The sequence below is a fragment of the Anoplopoma fimbria genome, chromosome 18 (genome assembly GCF_027596085.1).
Source record: "Anoplopoma fimbria isolate UVic2021 breed Golden Eagle Sablefish chromosome 18, Afim_UVic_2022, whole genome shotgun sequence".
Taxonomy (NCBI): domain Eukaryota; kingdom Metazoa; phylum Chordata; class Actinopteri; order Perciformes; family Anoplopomatidae; genus Anoplopoma; species Anoplopoma fimbria.
In genome coordinates this window covers 760,422-774,585 of record NC_072466.1, presented here as the reverse complement: position 1 = coordinate 774,585, position 14,164 = coordinate 760,422, and the positions used below count along the sequence as shown (strand labels likewise).

General features: G+C 39.1%; 1 pseudogene; it reads left to right on the top strand.

Annotated features, from left to right (window-relative positions):
• The first annotated feature begins 4,619 nt into the window (after positions 1 to 4,619).
• On the top strand, positions 4,620 to 5,441 carry LOC129106849 (claudin-20-like; annotated as a pseudogene).
• The last annotated feature ends 8,723 nt before the right edge of the window (positions 5,442 to 14,164 follow it).

Genomic DNA, 14,164 nt, shown 5'->3' with positions numbered 1-14,164 from the left:
CTGAGTCGCAATGTGTAAAGACTGTAAAGATGTAAACACTGTGTGTGTGTGTGTGTGTGTGTGTGTGTGTGTGTGTGTGTGTGTGTGTGTGTGTGTGTGTGTGTGTGTGTGTGTGTGTGTGTGTGTGTGTGTGTGTGTGTGTGTTCAGCTGAGATAAAGCGGTTCATTTATATTCCTGTCTGTGTGCTGATTGATGGTTGATGGAGCCTCGGGGGGGAGACGGTGTGTGTGTGTGTGTGTGTGTGTGTGTGTGTGTGTGTGTGTGTGTGTGTGTGCGTGTGTGTGTGTGGTGGTGTGTGATTCTACCAGATGGTTTGATTCAGATGGTTTGATTCGGTTCCAAACTATTATCAGCGTTAATGTGGGGGTCAAAGATCAAACTGTCTGCTTTAATGTGAAGCTAATCTCAGCCGTATTGAATGAGACGTTCAGAATGTGGAGAAATGACTTCATCTGTTAAAACAAAACCTCCTTCTTCTTCTTCTTCTTCTTCTTCTTCTTCTTCTTCTTCTTCTTCTTCTTCTTTTGTTTTGTTTACAAATTTTTGTAAAAAAGTATGAAGTAGAAACATCACATTTAGTTTTCTTTGTTTATTCAAATTGTTTTTATTAAGTTTTCAGATAATAAGATATCAAATAGATGTGATTATGACATAATAAATCATATAAAACACTCCTACAAAAGAATAAACCATTCAAAAAAATGAAATATCGCCAATAACAAACAAACAAAAGATTAATCAAAACACGAACAAAAAACTTTATAATCAAACAAAGGAAAAACAAAACATTTAAAGTTTAACAAAGAACAAACAAAATATCACAGATTAAACCAAAAATAATTAGAACAGAAAACAACATATAATTAAACGAAAGAATAATTAAACATTAATAGTCTAAAAGCAATAAATTAAAATTAAAACAATTTCAAAGCCTATTAAAAAAGAACAAAAAAATTTAACCGTTTTTTTTTTTTACAAAACAAAAATTTGAAAAAGTAACGAACAAAGAATAAACAAAATAATTAAGAATCTGTTTTCTAAAAAACATTATATGATTTAACAAAATCCAACTAACAAGTGTTTTCCAAAAAAAACATAAAAAAAGATTAAATTACACAAATAGGCCTCACAAAGCCTAACTCTAACCCTAACCCTAACAAACCAAAAAGAAAGAAAACAATTTAACTAAAATAATAAAAGATTAAAAACTACAACAAAATGAAAATGAAAAAAAACGAACAAGAAATTAAAGATCAAACAAAGAATTAAACGTTTAAAGAAAATAAAACTAACAATATTTTTCCAAACAAAAAACATCAAAAAGATGAAATGACACAAATAAGCAAAAAAGAAAGAAAAATGTGACTTAATAAAGCTATTAAAAGATTAAAAAACATAAAACTAACACATTTCTTTACAAAAAATGGAAATGAAACAAAAAACAATAATAATCAAACGTACAAAAAATAAAAAGATTAAATAAATACAACTTAAACATTCTTATAGAAAAAATGATGAAAATGACAAAAAATTAATTAACAAATTAAACAATATATTTTTTTAAAACAATCATTAAAACAAGCACCAAATCAAATCTTCTCTTTTTCTCTATTATTATTATAAATACAGAAATAAATCAGAATAAAGAAGCAGAGAAGTCTGAAACAAGAGAACCGCTGCAGTAAAACAGCAGAATGATGATATATTAATAATATATTAATAATGTATTAATAATCTAAATGTTTGTCCTCTGCAGCAGCAGGACGTGGGTTCCTTCAGACCGACGAGGCCTTCAGGCGTCTCAAACCTCCAGAGTCCGGTCCTAATAGACCGCCGCCTCGTTTCCCATCAGCTACCAGGAGCAGCTGGGTGTTAACACGAGCTGCTCCGTATGTGGGACAAACGTCTGAACAACAGGAGTTATTATACACAAGGTTTAAAGGGACACGCCGCAGAGAAAAGAGCTGAAATGATCTGTTTTATATTGATTATCATTTCTAATCAATTATCAATCAACAATCCCAAACAGCTTCTCAAATATCTGCAGACTCGTGAACATTTTCCTCCATTTATTCTCCATTTATAAACAATTAATCCCAATTTAATAAACAGGATACGTGATAATGAAATGAATTGTCGATCATTATTTAAATCGATTCCTTTCTTCCAATATTATAATTAATGTCTTTTTAAAAGTGTCATTTATTCTTTTTGTCAGGATGTCAAGGACAAAAAAACAAATGACAGTAAATGTCTCATGTTAATGTGCTTATTGTAAAATATGTAAAAAATGTATTGTAAAATGTTACTGATGACAAAATATTTAAATACAAGGAGAAAAAAAGCTGCTGAGAATGTGACGAACTCATCCAGACCTCAAGACACATGGTGATAATTCAAATGTTTTGTGTAACATTTAAATTAATTTGACAAAGGCTTCTGTGACCTTTTTTTAAAAAGTGAAAGTGCAGAGTGTGTTTTATTCCAAACATATTATTTGTATATGTTAAATATGATAAGAAGCAGAAGCTGTAACATCAACACAAAATTAAAACATTGCTTCTTATCATTTATTATCTTGCAGAAAAACCTCATTTTTAAGTAAGTAAATATATTTTCTGGTTTCTTGTTTATTGTGTTCTATGTAGTTTTTCTTGTTTTGGAGAAAATAACTTTTAACAATGAGCAATCAATAAACTGATGCATTTGAAAATGCGTAAATTAATATTCTTTTCTTTAAAAAATCAGAGCTCCATCTGAATAAAGCAGCTTTTAAATGCTAATTTAATTAATCAATTTACTTTTGTTCCTCTCAGAGTATCAGTGTATTAAAAGATTAGAATCAAACGGTCTGTGATCGCTCTGGTGCACTGCAGACATTTTATTATGATGTGTAAGTGAACCAATTATTCCTTCATCTTGATACGAGGTTCCCAACCCGAGGTTCAGGGCCCCCACGGGGACCCCTGATGAATGTTAGAGGTCACCATATCATTAGAGGCGTTTAGTTCTATGTCGTCACATTAAATGTTGCTTTGACTTCTTCAGGCCTTTGTGTGTAAAATAACTTTGTAATAGCTGCTTTATGTCTCGTTGTCGTGTAAACTTCATACAATAACGGTGCTGCTCCTCAGTACAACAGAACTCCTTTAGGAATCCGTCCCGTTAAAGCTGCAGAGACTCCGTCTGTGGTTCAGGAGGAGCTCATCGTTTGGTGGGAAACTTTGTCTGTACCGAGCTTTTATTTGTTGTTAGTGACTGAATGAACACGACAACATTAATCAGCGTGTTGAAGGTGGTGTTTTCCCACAGGGAGAGAAACGTGTGTTTACTGTGTGCAGTTTGGTGCAGGTCAGATAAGACTGGAGGATTATGGTAATAACAGGCTGACGGACCGAGCGGTGGGCGGTTATCACTGCGCTGCAGAGGGCGATCCTTCACACGGTCACATGACCGACGACACCTTGATTCACACTGCAGCCGGACGCAGAACAGCTCAGCGGGTTCTTATCACCGAAACCAGGTCCGAAACCACCACCCAGCTGGAGCACGTTGATTGTTTTAAAAGCACCAATGCTGCTGTCAGTCGACTGAGACGTGATATCATCAGGAACAATCACTAATGGGCTTCTACCTTCACGCTCAATATCATTTGGTTTTTTTCTTGCGCTCGTAAAAACTCTTTTTGTGTTTTCTCTCAAAGCTGGACGACAGAAAAACCAAATGTAACCGGTGTCGTGCAAAGGAAAACACTCAGAAACAGGTGACGGCTGCGTTTTTCTGCTCAAAGGCGACAAAGAGGAGCGTTTTCTGCGGCGTTTGAGTGGCTCCGTCGTACCCCGCCATCAACTCATCAGATAAGAAACGCTGCTCTGCGGCTCCTTCAGCAGAGCCGGTGACCTTCAGGTTAGAAACCCCCCAAAAAACTGGTTTTGGTGAGTTTTGTTCGTACAAAAGGTTTCTTCCGTTCAGAGCGAACTCGCAACGAAGAAAAAAAACCAAACAAAAGAAAGGACGCCTGGTGCTTCTTTTTCCAGGACGCAGAATGGGATGAACCTGTATTTAGTGTTTCCAAGGAGACGGCGGGCGGAGGCTGTTAAAACCCAACACATCCTGTGTTTTCATTCACACGGCGTCGCTCTGCTTCGTCCTCAGGAATCACTTCAGGAGACGCTGCCGGAGACACAACACAGGTAAGAGCCCGGCGTCACGCTGTAACTGAGCTGGTGCTGCAGATGTTTGAGATCAGGGTCCAGTGAGGACCTTCTCTCTGACGGAGCTCCTGGTTTCTCCTGCAGAGAGGAGAACCCGAGGGACTGCGGCTTTAAATGGACATAATTGAGTGTCAATGATCACCACATCAGCTGCAGAGTAACTCATGCAGCCACTCAGCGAGCTCACACATGCCCCCCCTTAAAAAAGAAATAAATATATAATAAAAAAACGCATTCCCATCAGCAGCCTCAGCTGTGTGTCCGTCACGCTCCCACGCTCACTTCGATTCTCATTTCTCCTCTGGTTGCAGCTCGCTGGAGCCCAGCGGAGGAATTATCTGCTGTCAGGACCTGACGGAGGGCCGGCGGCGGCGGTGGGGGGGATTTGGGGGGAGTAAGGAGCCATGCTGTCCACCGCCGTTCAGATCCTGGCGTTCGCCCTGGCGCTCCTGGGCGTCCTCGGCACCACCGTGGCCACCCTGCTGCCCAACTGGAAGGTGAGCGTCACCGCCTGGTCCTCCATCATGACCCCCATCTCTCAGATGCAGGGTCTGTGGATGGACTGCGTCTGGTACAGCTCCGGCGTCTTCAGCTGCACCGTGAAGAACTCGGTGCTGTTGCTGCCGGCGTACCTGCAGACCACGCGGGCCGCCATGGTTCTGTCCTGCCTGGTGGCGTCGTTCGGGCTCTGCCTCGCCGCCCTGGGGCTTAAATGTACCCGCTGGGGGGCAGCCACCGGGCGAAGGGGCACACAGCCATCGCGGCGGGGGTGCTTCATCCTGGCCAGCTTCCTGTGCCTCGTCCCGGCGTCCTGGTACACCAACGAGGTCATCACCGCCTTCCTGACCACGGACCTGCCGGACAGCAGCAAGTACCAGCCGGGTGGAGCTCTGTGCGTGACCTTCCTGTCGGCCGGCTTCCTCCTGGCTGGAGGCGTCATCTTCTGTCTGTCCTGTCCGGGGAAGAGAACCGGACGGCCGGACTACCCGTCCCCCGATGATCCTGACCGAGCAGCGCCGCACAGAGGAGATCAGCGGAGGCGGGAGCTGCAGACGGAGCGCGTTCCGCCCAAAAACAGGCCAAACAAGACGGTTCGGCTGCAGATGGACAAAGTGAAGCAGCAGAAACCTCCAGAAGCTGAGCGGAACCAGAAGCTCCACCCGTCTCCCTCCAAACCCCCTCCGAAGGACATCAAGGACAGCTACAGCCTGCAGGAGTACGTTTAGTCCGCAACGGACGGGACGGGGAATGTGGAGCTTTTCAGGCGAGGCTCACCCAGTGAGGGGGGGGGGGGGTAATTACCAAATGTTGGACAGATTGTGGATTCAGCCGAACGGAACACAGAGAACAGGACCTCTGTGAGGAAAAGAGCTTTAAAAACTGCACAGCCAACAAACTCTGTAAATCCTTTAAAAAAAACTGCAGCAGCTTCCTCAAACCAAAGGACTGAAAAAAAAAAGAGCTGATTATTTAAAAAAAAGAGAGAACTTTGGTTAAACATTAAAAAGCATCTTTCTCCATCATAGTCTGCCTTCTGAAACAGAGCCGACCCAAAGCATTCTGGGGCTTTGAGCAGGATTAAACCCAAACTAATAAAAAGAAACAAAACAAAACATGCATCGTAGAGATTTAATTTATGAAAGAAATTACAGAAAAGCACAAAAAATGGGTTTTATCGTAAGTACGTTTTAAAGTCTTCTGTAACACCTGATGTAATCCGTGTTCATTTAACAAAAATGATCGATGCATCATTTCCAAAATTCACAAAATGTTTTTATTTCACGAAATATTCTTTGTCAATTCATATTTGTTGGCGTTTGGACTTTAAAAATGTTTTTACGGTCTGTTCTATCACCTGACACAAGTAAAGTGAGGAAACAGCGACTAAACATTCATAAAACAGTAATATAGACTCAGAAAATGATCAGGTAACGATGCAGTTTACATATTTTAAGAACTGCTGATTTATTAAATAAGAGTTCTACTCCCCAGATTTAACAGCAGATCTCTTAATATTTAAAAAGTCAGTTTATTCAGGTAATAAACATTCTCAATGATCGTTTTCTGACACGTCTGAAGTACCGTAAATCCGTAACATTCATCATTTATGACGTCACACTTAGATTAAAGTATGTTTATTGGATTATTTTACAGCCAGGAGAAAACCAATTAAAGTATCATAAAACTATCAGAGAAAATGATCACTAAAACATTTACTGATATTAAACTAAAATCAAAACGGAGTCCTGCTGATTAAACTTTACTAAAACAAACAAATAATGACTTTAAACAAACTACAAATTTGAGTAAAAGACTAAAACTGAATTTTAAATTCTTGTAAAAATTAGCACTGTTATGAAGCGGAGCGTTTTAAAATCAATATGTTTCATATTTAACTGGATTTGTTGCAGCTTGAATCTTTCAAACATCACATGTTCTGTAGAGGTCTCTTTATGGTAAGTACACAAACAAAAACACAGAAACATTAGACATTAAAACTTTAAACTAATTTTGTTCATCCAAAATTTGATCTTTTACAACCAACAAAGGTTATTTTAAGTGAGTCTAAGTAAAGAAGTCATACAAAGGACAACAAACATAATAACACAGAATAATAATCATTTATGTCACAAAGAAAAACTCGATAATACAGAAGTAAAGTTTCTTCCTTTCAAAAAATACTCTGGAAAATTCTTAAGTGTATCTTGAATTATGTCAAAAGTGTTTTTGTTCTGCTTTGGGCCGGCTCTGAGAATCTCTCTGCTTTAGGCGTCTGCAGCTTAAACGTAGTGAGAGACTAAAAACACAGAAAGTCCAGATCCAAAGCGCCAACGCAGCGACGGCCAGTCCGTCTTTTCTCAGCAGTTCTGGGGGCGGGGGGGCAGAATGGAGAGAGGTAATGATGCTCTTTGCTTTCCCATTATCCTCTCACCACGGTTGGATGCACACAGCACACAGCACACACACACACACACACACACACACACACACACACACACACACACACACACACACACACACACACACACACACACACACACACACACACACACACACACACACACACACACACACACACACACACACACACACACACACACACACACACACACACACACACACACACACACACACACACACACACACACACACACACACACACACACACACACACACACACACACACACACACACACACACACACACACACACACACACACACACACACACACACACACACACACTCTCCACCAGCCTCCCTCGGCTGTATGTCACCCACAGCTCTGATGGCGTCAATGGGCGGTCCTCTAACCTGTGAGGTGAGCTGTCAATCAAACCTGCCAACTCTGAGCTGAACGCCCACGCTGCCTCTCAGGAAAACCTGCAAAAAAAAAGAGAGAAAATAGTGGATTCGTCAGCGTCGCTGTCGGTGAAGCATTCAAGCATTCATGCAGCTGGAAAACACGTTTTTTAACTCAAAGCATGAGGCAAGAAGAAAACAAAGACCAGAATCTGCTCTGGATTCCAAGCTCACCCCTACGTGGTTTGAAAAACATGCTTTTTATTTGGTGGACGGACTACTGGACCGTTTTGATGATGAGTTATAAATCACTCTCAGAGGTCACAGAGGTCACAACGTTTTCTCATCCCGAAGACGGAGCACTTGAATGTTTTTCATTTTAATTTGACTTGTTTATTTTTATCACAACGTGTTGTAATCTGTTTATCTACAGCTCACACGTGTTTATTCTTATTTGTTTCCTCTCCACGTCATGTCAGGTTATGTTCTCCTGAACTAAGTTACAAAAGTAAATCATTTCAAGTCGTAGATGTGGGACACATTTGGCTCAAAAGAGACTCCACAAAGAGAGCTTAAAAACAACCTTTAACAGGTTAACAGCTCCTGCTAAAGAAACAAAAAATAACTAACAAGGGCTACACAGGTGAACAATGTCTTACAAGTATATATTGATTGAATCAAAACAAATAGACTGAGTTCATTTTGGGAGTTTGAGGGATTAACAAGCAAATTCCTGGATGCTATTTATTTATTTAATTCAGAATAAACTCCATATTAATGTCATTACCTCACTGAGCAATAATAAAAAGGAAAATACTTTAAATGGGTGAGGATGTATCGTCTTTGAACTACACAAGCGTTTTCTTTTCAAAATTAATTTAAAAAAATCTGAATGTAATTGATCCAAAACCAGCAGAAGAGTCTGGATTCACATTTCAGATAAAAAAATGATCACTGTGTTTATATTTTCTGTCAACAAATAAAACATGAACTGAAACCTTCACTGGGCTCCTGGTTTCATTTTTAAATCAAACAGGAGGATTTATCCAAAATGATGGTTTGAAAAAAAAAAAAAAATTCCGAAGGAGGCCATAAAGTTTACGTCTACGATCCCAGAGAAGAAGCTGCTGAGCATGCTCAGTGAGCATGTTTTCTTTTGCTGGTGTTAACAAACAGCAAACAATAGTAAAGCAACAATTTAGTTATTTTTATATTATACATACTTGATTTCTGGTGCCTGCTGACTACTACTGCTTGTGATATCTGAGTACATCACCGCACCCCAGCCACTACTCTGTGACCCGAATGTTTTGGATGGTGTGTTCGGCTAACATAACTAGCAGGGCACACACTGCTGAGTACTTCACCGCAACAGTTTGGTGAGTTTAATTTTGTTTTAAGTAAGTGTATGAAATGTATTTTTACAACGACCAAGAGTTGATTGCTTGTTTTTGAGTTTAGATAAAGTCTTTTACAACGCTTCATTGGTTGAGTACATCACTGGTTGTTAGTTGGCTCACTTTTATTGTTTTGTACGGTCTGTTAGGCCAATAGCTAACAGATAAGGAAACTATCAGTACACACTGCTGGGTACATCGTAGCATCTCAGCCCCTGCTACATGGGCAGACAGCTTGGTGAATTTAATTTTGTCTTTGTGAAGATTGCATGACACAATGCTTCATTGGTTGAGTACATCACTGGTTTGATTACTTTTGTTTTGTACGATCTGTTTGGATAACCGCTAACAGAACAAGAGATACACACACTGCTGAGTACATCACTGAAAAAATAAGTTGTGGAGGCAATACGTGAAAGGTGAAAAAATCATGTTAATTCTTTTCCACTTTGGGCTTGATGACACCAACGTTATTTTGTAGTTCTCACATTTTAGTGTTTTGTTCTTGCAGGTACTCTTCTCATCTAAACGTATGAGGTAAGGAATGTGTACAGGAGCACCACGCTACAGACTACGGTGTATTAATATGAGTCATTTATTGAGGTTGAGATGGATTATAGTTTAATGGTGCTCTCCACATTCTGTGGATCTAGATGTTGTGAATTTTAAATGAAGATGGGAATGGTCAGTGAAGAAGTGAGTATTCCCATGAATTTTATCCTCCCTGTGAATAACTACAATGCAGAGATGAATTAAAAAATGACACTGACGCTCTAATTGATAACCTCGCAAACTTTTAGCCTCTTAGGGCAAAAACTCTGGCCACCAAAGGAGTTGGTGAATAACTACGGTTGGTGAAAGGTTTATAATCTCTTGATTCCAGTACAACCAACCAGGTATGAAGTTTCTATAATCTTAGAACGATAATTACATTTTATATTTTTCCCTTTTTCCCTTTTGGGGATACAATAAACAAAATATGATCATTGTAATAACTTAATTAATTGTATTTTAAAAAGCGTATTGATATTGACTTTTGTCTGTTGAGTATGATTTGTTTTACTTAGATTAAAGTTGGATTAGATTGAAACAGAATTTTGTGCTGCTGTTTTTTTATTGATTTAATATTTGTTCTAATACAGTTTGGTTGAGTAACTGTTTATATTCTCCAGCCATGGGAGCACAACTCTCCAAACCAAAAGCATTACAAGAGCCTTCAGGAAACAGAAAAATGCAGTGTTACACAATGACTGTATTTTTGACAATCTTTTATCTTAACTGAATATGTGTCATGCATTTATCAGTTCTCAGAGAACTATGGGGGGAAATTAAGTAGGGGTGAGTGTTTCTGCACCTTCATGTGACCATTTTCAACAAATGTTTCACAGATGCATTTGTGGTGATGGACTTGTTTTTTTCTGTTTGTTTCCTTGATTCTTATTAACTACCCAGATGTTGTCTGATAACCTTTTAACCTATATACTGTAATGTGATGTTTCCCTCCCTGAGCAGAGACAAACAGAGCGCTCTGCAGTATGTAAAGGACTATGAACCTCAGACTGAAGGCCGGCAGCTCAGGATTCTTCTTCATGGACCGGTTGGAGCTGGAAAGTCCAGTTTCATCAACTCCGTTGAAAGTGTCTTAAGAGGCAGAATGTACACAAAGGCTCAGGTGGAAAACTCCTCTGGCCACAGTTTTACCAAAGAGGTATGAAGACATTTGATTGTGTTGATAGATAAAACATGTATAATTGTCACTGGTAGCAGTTTTAATAAATAATAATTGATTAATACCAATATATGTAAAGAATATTAATAATTAAATTATAATTTATAAAAGTATGATTGTGCTCAGCCATAAGCCGCCATTAGTTTAACCAACAAAATTTGAAATAAGCTTTAATTTTGGATGTCACCCAATTTTGGAAAAAAGGAACAACTTAAACATTTGAAATTAATCAATTAAATATTTTTAATTTGCTACAGAGTTCTTGTCATGGTGTACAGGAACCTATTATTTCATATACACACAGATCAAATGATCGAGTTATTTATAAATAAAATATTTATTAGACTAACTACATAACTGAACTACTAAACAGAAATAAATGAATAAAGGATCAAATAAACAACATGAATGAAAAGATTGAAGAATATGATGAAGAGTACAATGAATAATGATGAACCAAAATCAAATGAAAGTATTGCATGTGACCAGGTAGAATCAGTGACTCATATCATTATCATCGATTGATGTCTATCAATTAAATCCGTCGTTTGACGCTTATACCTAAAGTTTATCTTAAAAAAATGATGCACTGTTCAGCAGTTGAGAGTTTGAGAAGCACCAGGGAAGATTGTGAAGCACATTTATATAACTTTTAATTTAAATTGAATTGAGATATTTCTATCCTATTATCGTCCTATTTCAGGACGTCAGAATAACGATCTGCAAGAATTCCAGAGGGATCTTGTAAATTATTTCATTACACATTGCTTTCACTTTATAACCCCTGGAAACTTGCCTTAAAATCTTCAGTGTTTCTCAGCAACATTACATATGCATGACTGAATAAGCAGCTATTAAAGTATAAAATAAAAATAATGAACACCCAACAAGTCAGTTAATCTGCTTCTTTAGGACTGTTGGTGTGGTTTGTTCAGATGTAGATGATGAATATGTGGCATTGTCCCGCCCTGATCAAATCACTGAGGAGAGGTGAAAAAAGAATGTGAATGTGAATTAACTGAAACTGTTCTAGCTTCGTATAATAACAAGGAATTCATGCAAGAGTTTATCACAAATATGTTTCCAGTGCTTTTAATTCAACATACCGACCAGTGTTTACATCTTTACTTTGCATGATGTTTATGAATAACATTGTTTGTCTTGATTGTAATAGAAATCCAAAAGTTTCTGAAGATATCAAACATTTCAGGCTGCAGCCATGAAATCATCAAATCCTGTGTTATAATATTTCACCCTATGTAACCACCATGAAGCTTCAATAAACAGCTGAAAGACAATTAATCTGCTTTTGTCACCTTCAGCACGATGTGATTATCAATATTACCTTTAAAATGATTTTATATGTTTTACAGTTCACACATCAGGACATGTTGAGTTACGTCTGAAGTTCAAACTGTTGGGGTCAAAGTCTTTCTGGGAAAAACAACATTTCATATGTTTGACACAAAGTAGTACAGCTTGTTAAAAGAACACTTCTTCTCGTGCAACGTCTCCTCATACAACAGTTGGTATGATATGTTACGAAAAGTTATTCCTCATTTTTCTTGGTTTTATTACAAAAGCCAGCAACACAAGTCAATTTCTGCTTGTTACGTGTAAACAGTATTTTCAAAAGAATTTAGTTAGGTTTGGTAAAATATTGTTGTTTGAGTTTAAATAACTAGAGAAGCGATGTTAATACGTGCACATAAACCGTTGACCTCTCTGTCCACATGGGGAATGAACAGCGGTCTGTCTGGGTTGTCACGGTCCCAGGTCCACTGCAATATCCTCACCAAACACCATATCTTGATTGGGAGAACCTCATTAAATTCACTGATGTGTGTCTGCATTTTTAAAACATTACATGGTTTGGCCCCGCCTCCACTCTGTGATTTTATTAAACAAAGCAGCAGACGCACTAGATCTGCTTCAAGAGATGATTGTGTCATTCAACATAGGTCAAGCTCTTGTGGTATATTTTCAGGTCTTGCACAATACAGCGAAGGCCCCAAGTGTCTTTGTCTTATATAGGATACAGGAAGCAGATGTGCAGGATACCAGGGGCTGAAGGGTAGATGTGTAGAATGACGGAGCCACATACATTGTCTTGACTTCCGCCCAAATGTTGAATAACATGTACCCTATATAAGGAGGTGCGAGAGCCCGAAAGGCAGGGCTTTCAGATTCGACTCGAGACCTCCTGGGCGCTCTAGACGTCCGTCATGACATGTGTTGCTTGTTTGTAATAAACTTTATTATACCAGCAAGAACAGTGACTTTTCCGCGGAGCATCCTTCCTCATCACTTCAACAGCACTGTCGCATGAAAGATCTGGACACTCTTTTAGCAAATCTCCATTCTCTGTGAAGGCAGCACACTCGTGGAATGCTCTGCCATCACACATACGCACAAACAACACATACCAAACATTCAAACATGGCCTTAAGGAATGGCTTGTTGCCAATCAGGCGTGCAGGCATTGATGTACTGACTGTCCTGCCTGCTTGTTTGCCTATATGTGCATTTGTCTTGTTCTTTTTGGGTCTTAACGGCAGCTTGCATCCTTAGCGTTGCATCACTGCCATCTTCTGGAGTTAGTTAACTCCTACCTCGTCCGGAGTGCTATATTCTACTCATCAGACCTGCTGTATAGTTTCTGGTACATGACAATGATCACAAACACCGGTTGAGTGCTTCCCTATAATGTGGAGTGTTCTGTTCAGATTGCTGTGCCCTATTCTTATCCTTGTAGTGACCGTCTCCTGTTTTCTGTTTCCTCCCCTATTTCTCACAATACCAACGCTATTCTGAATTGAGTGTAAATGTCTTCCTCTTGTCTCCTGATCACAGTGCTGCTGCCACTCTTTATTGGTTTCCTTCCGTACAATGCTCTTTCCTTCTGATTTTGATAGATTTATTTGCGTATCAATGATCCCTTTGTTAACATCTTTTTTGGCTAGTTTGCCCACTCTTTCGTTTCCCAGCATGCCTATCTGAGCAGGAACCCAGATTAATGCAACCTCAGCACCTTGTTTCTTTATTCTTGCATGACTTGAAATGATTTCATAAGTTAAATCCTGGCGATTGCTATCTGTACCTGGCATGAGACTGTACAGAGCACAGAGTGAATCACTACAGGTTAACTCTTTGGTTGGTTTGTTTTGTTCTACCCATTCTAAAGCCATCAGGATGGCGTACAGCTCAACAGTGAATACACTAAGGCAGTTTGAGGTCCGTCTGTCAACCTCACCTCTGTAGCTAGGAACTGCTACTGCAGAAGCGGTGTGGCCTGTTATTGGATCCTTTGACCCATCTGTATAAACCTGAACAAAGTCTTTATATTTACATTCCACATACCCATAAAACTCACTCACCAGATCTGCACTTTTATTGTTTTCCTTAATTTGAAGTAGTTTCAAATCTACCACCAGAGTTCCTAGCGTCCACACAGGAGTTAAAGGCCATACTACCGTTGAGCAAAACTCCTTTTCATAAACTCCCAGCTCTCTCGCTGCTGCA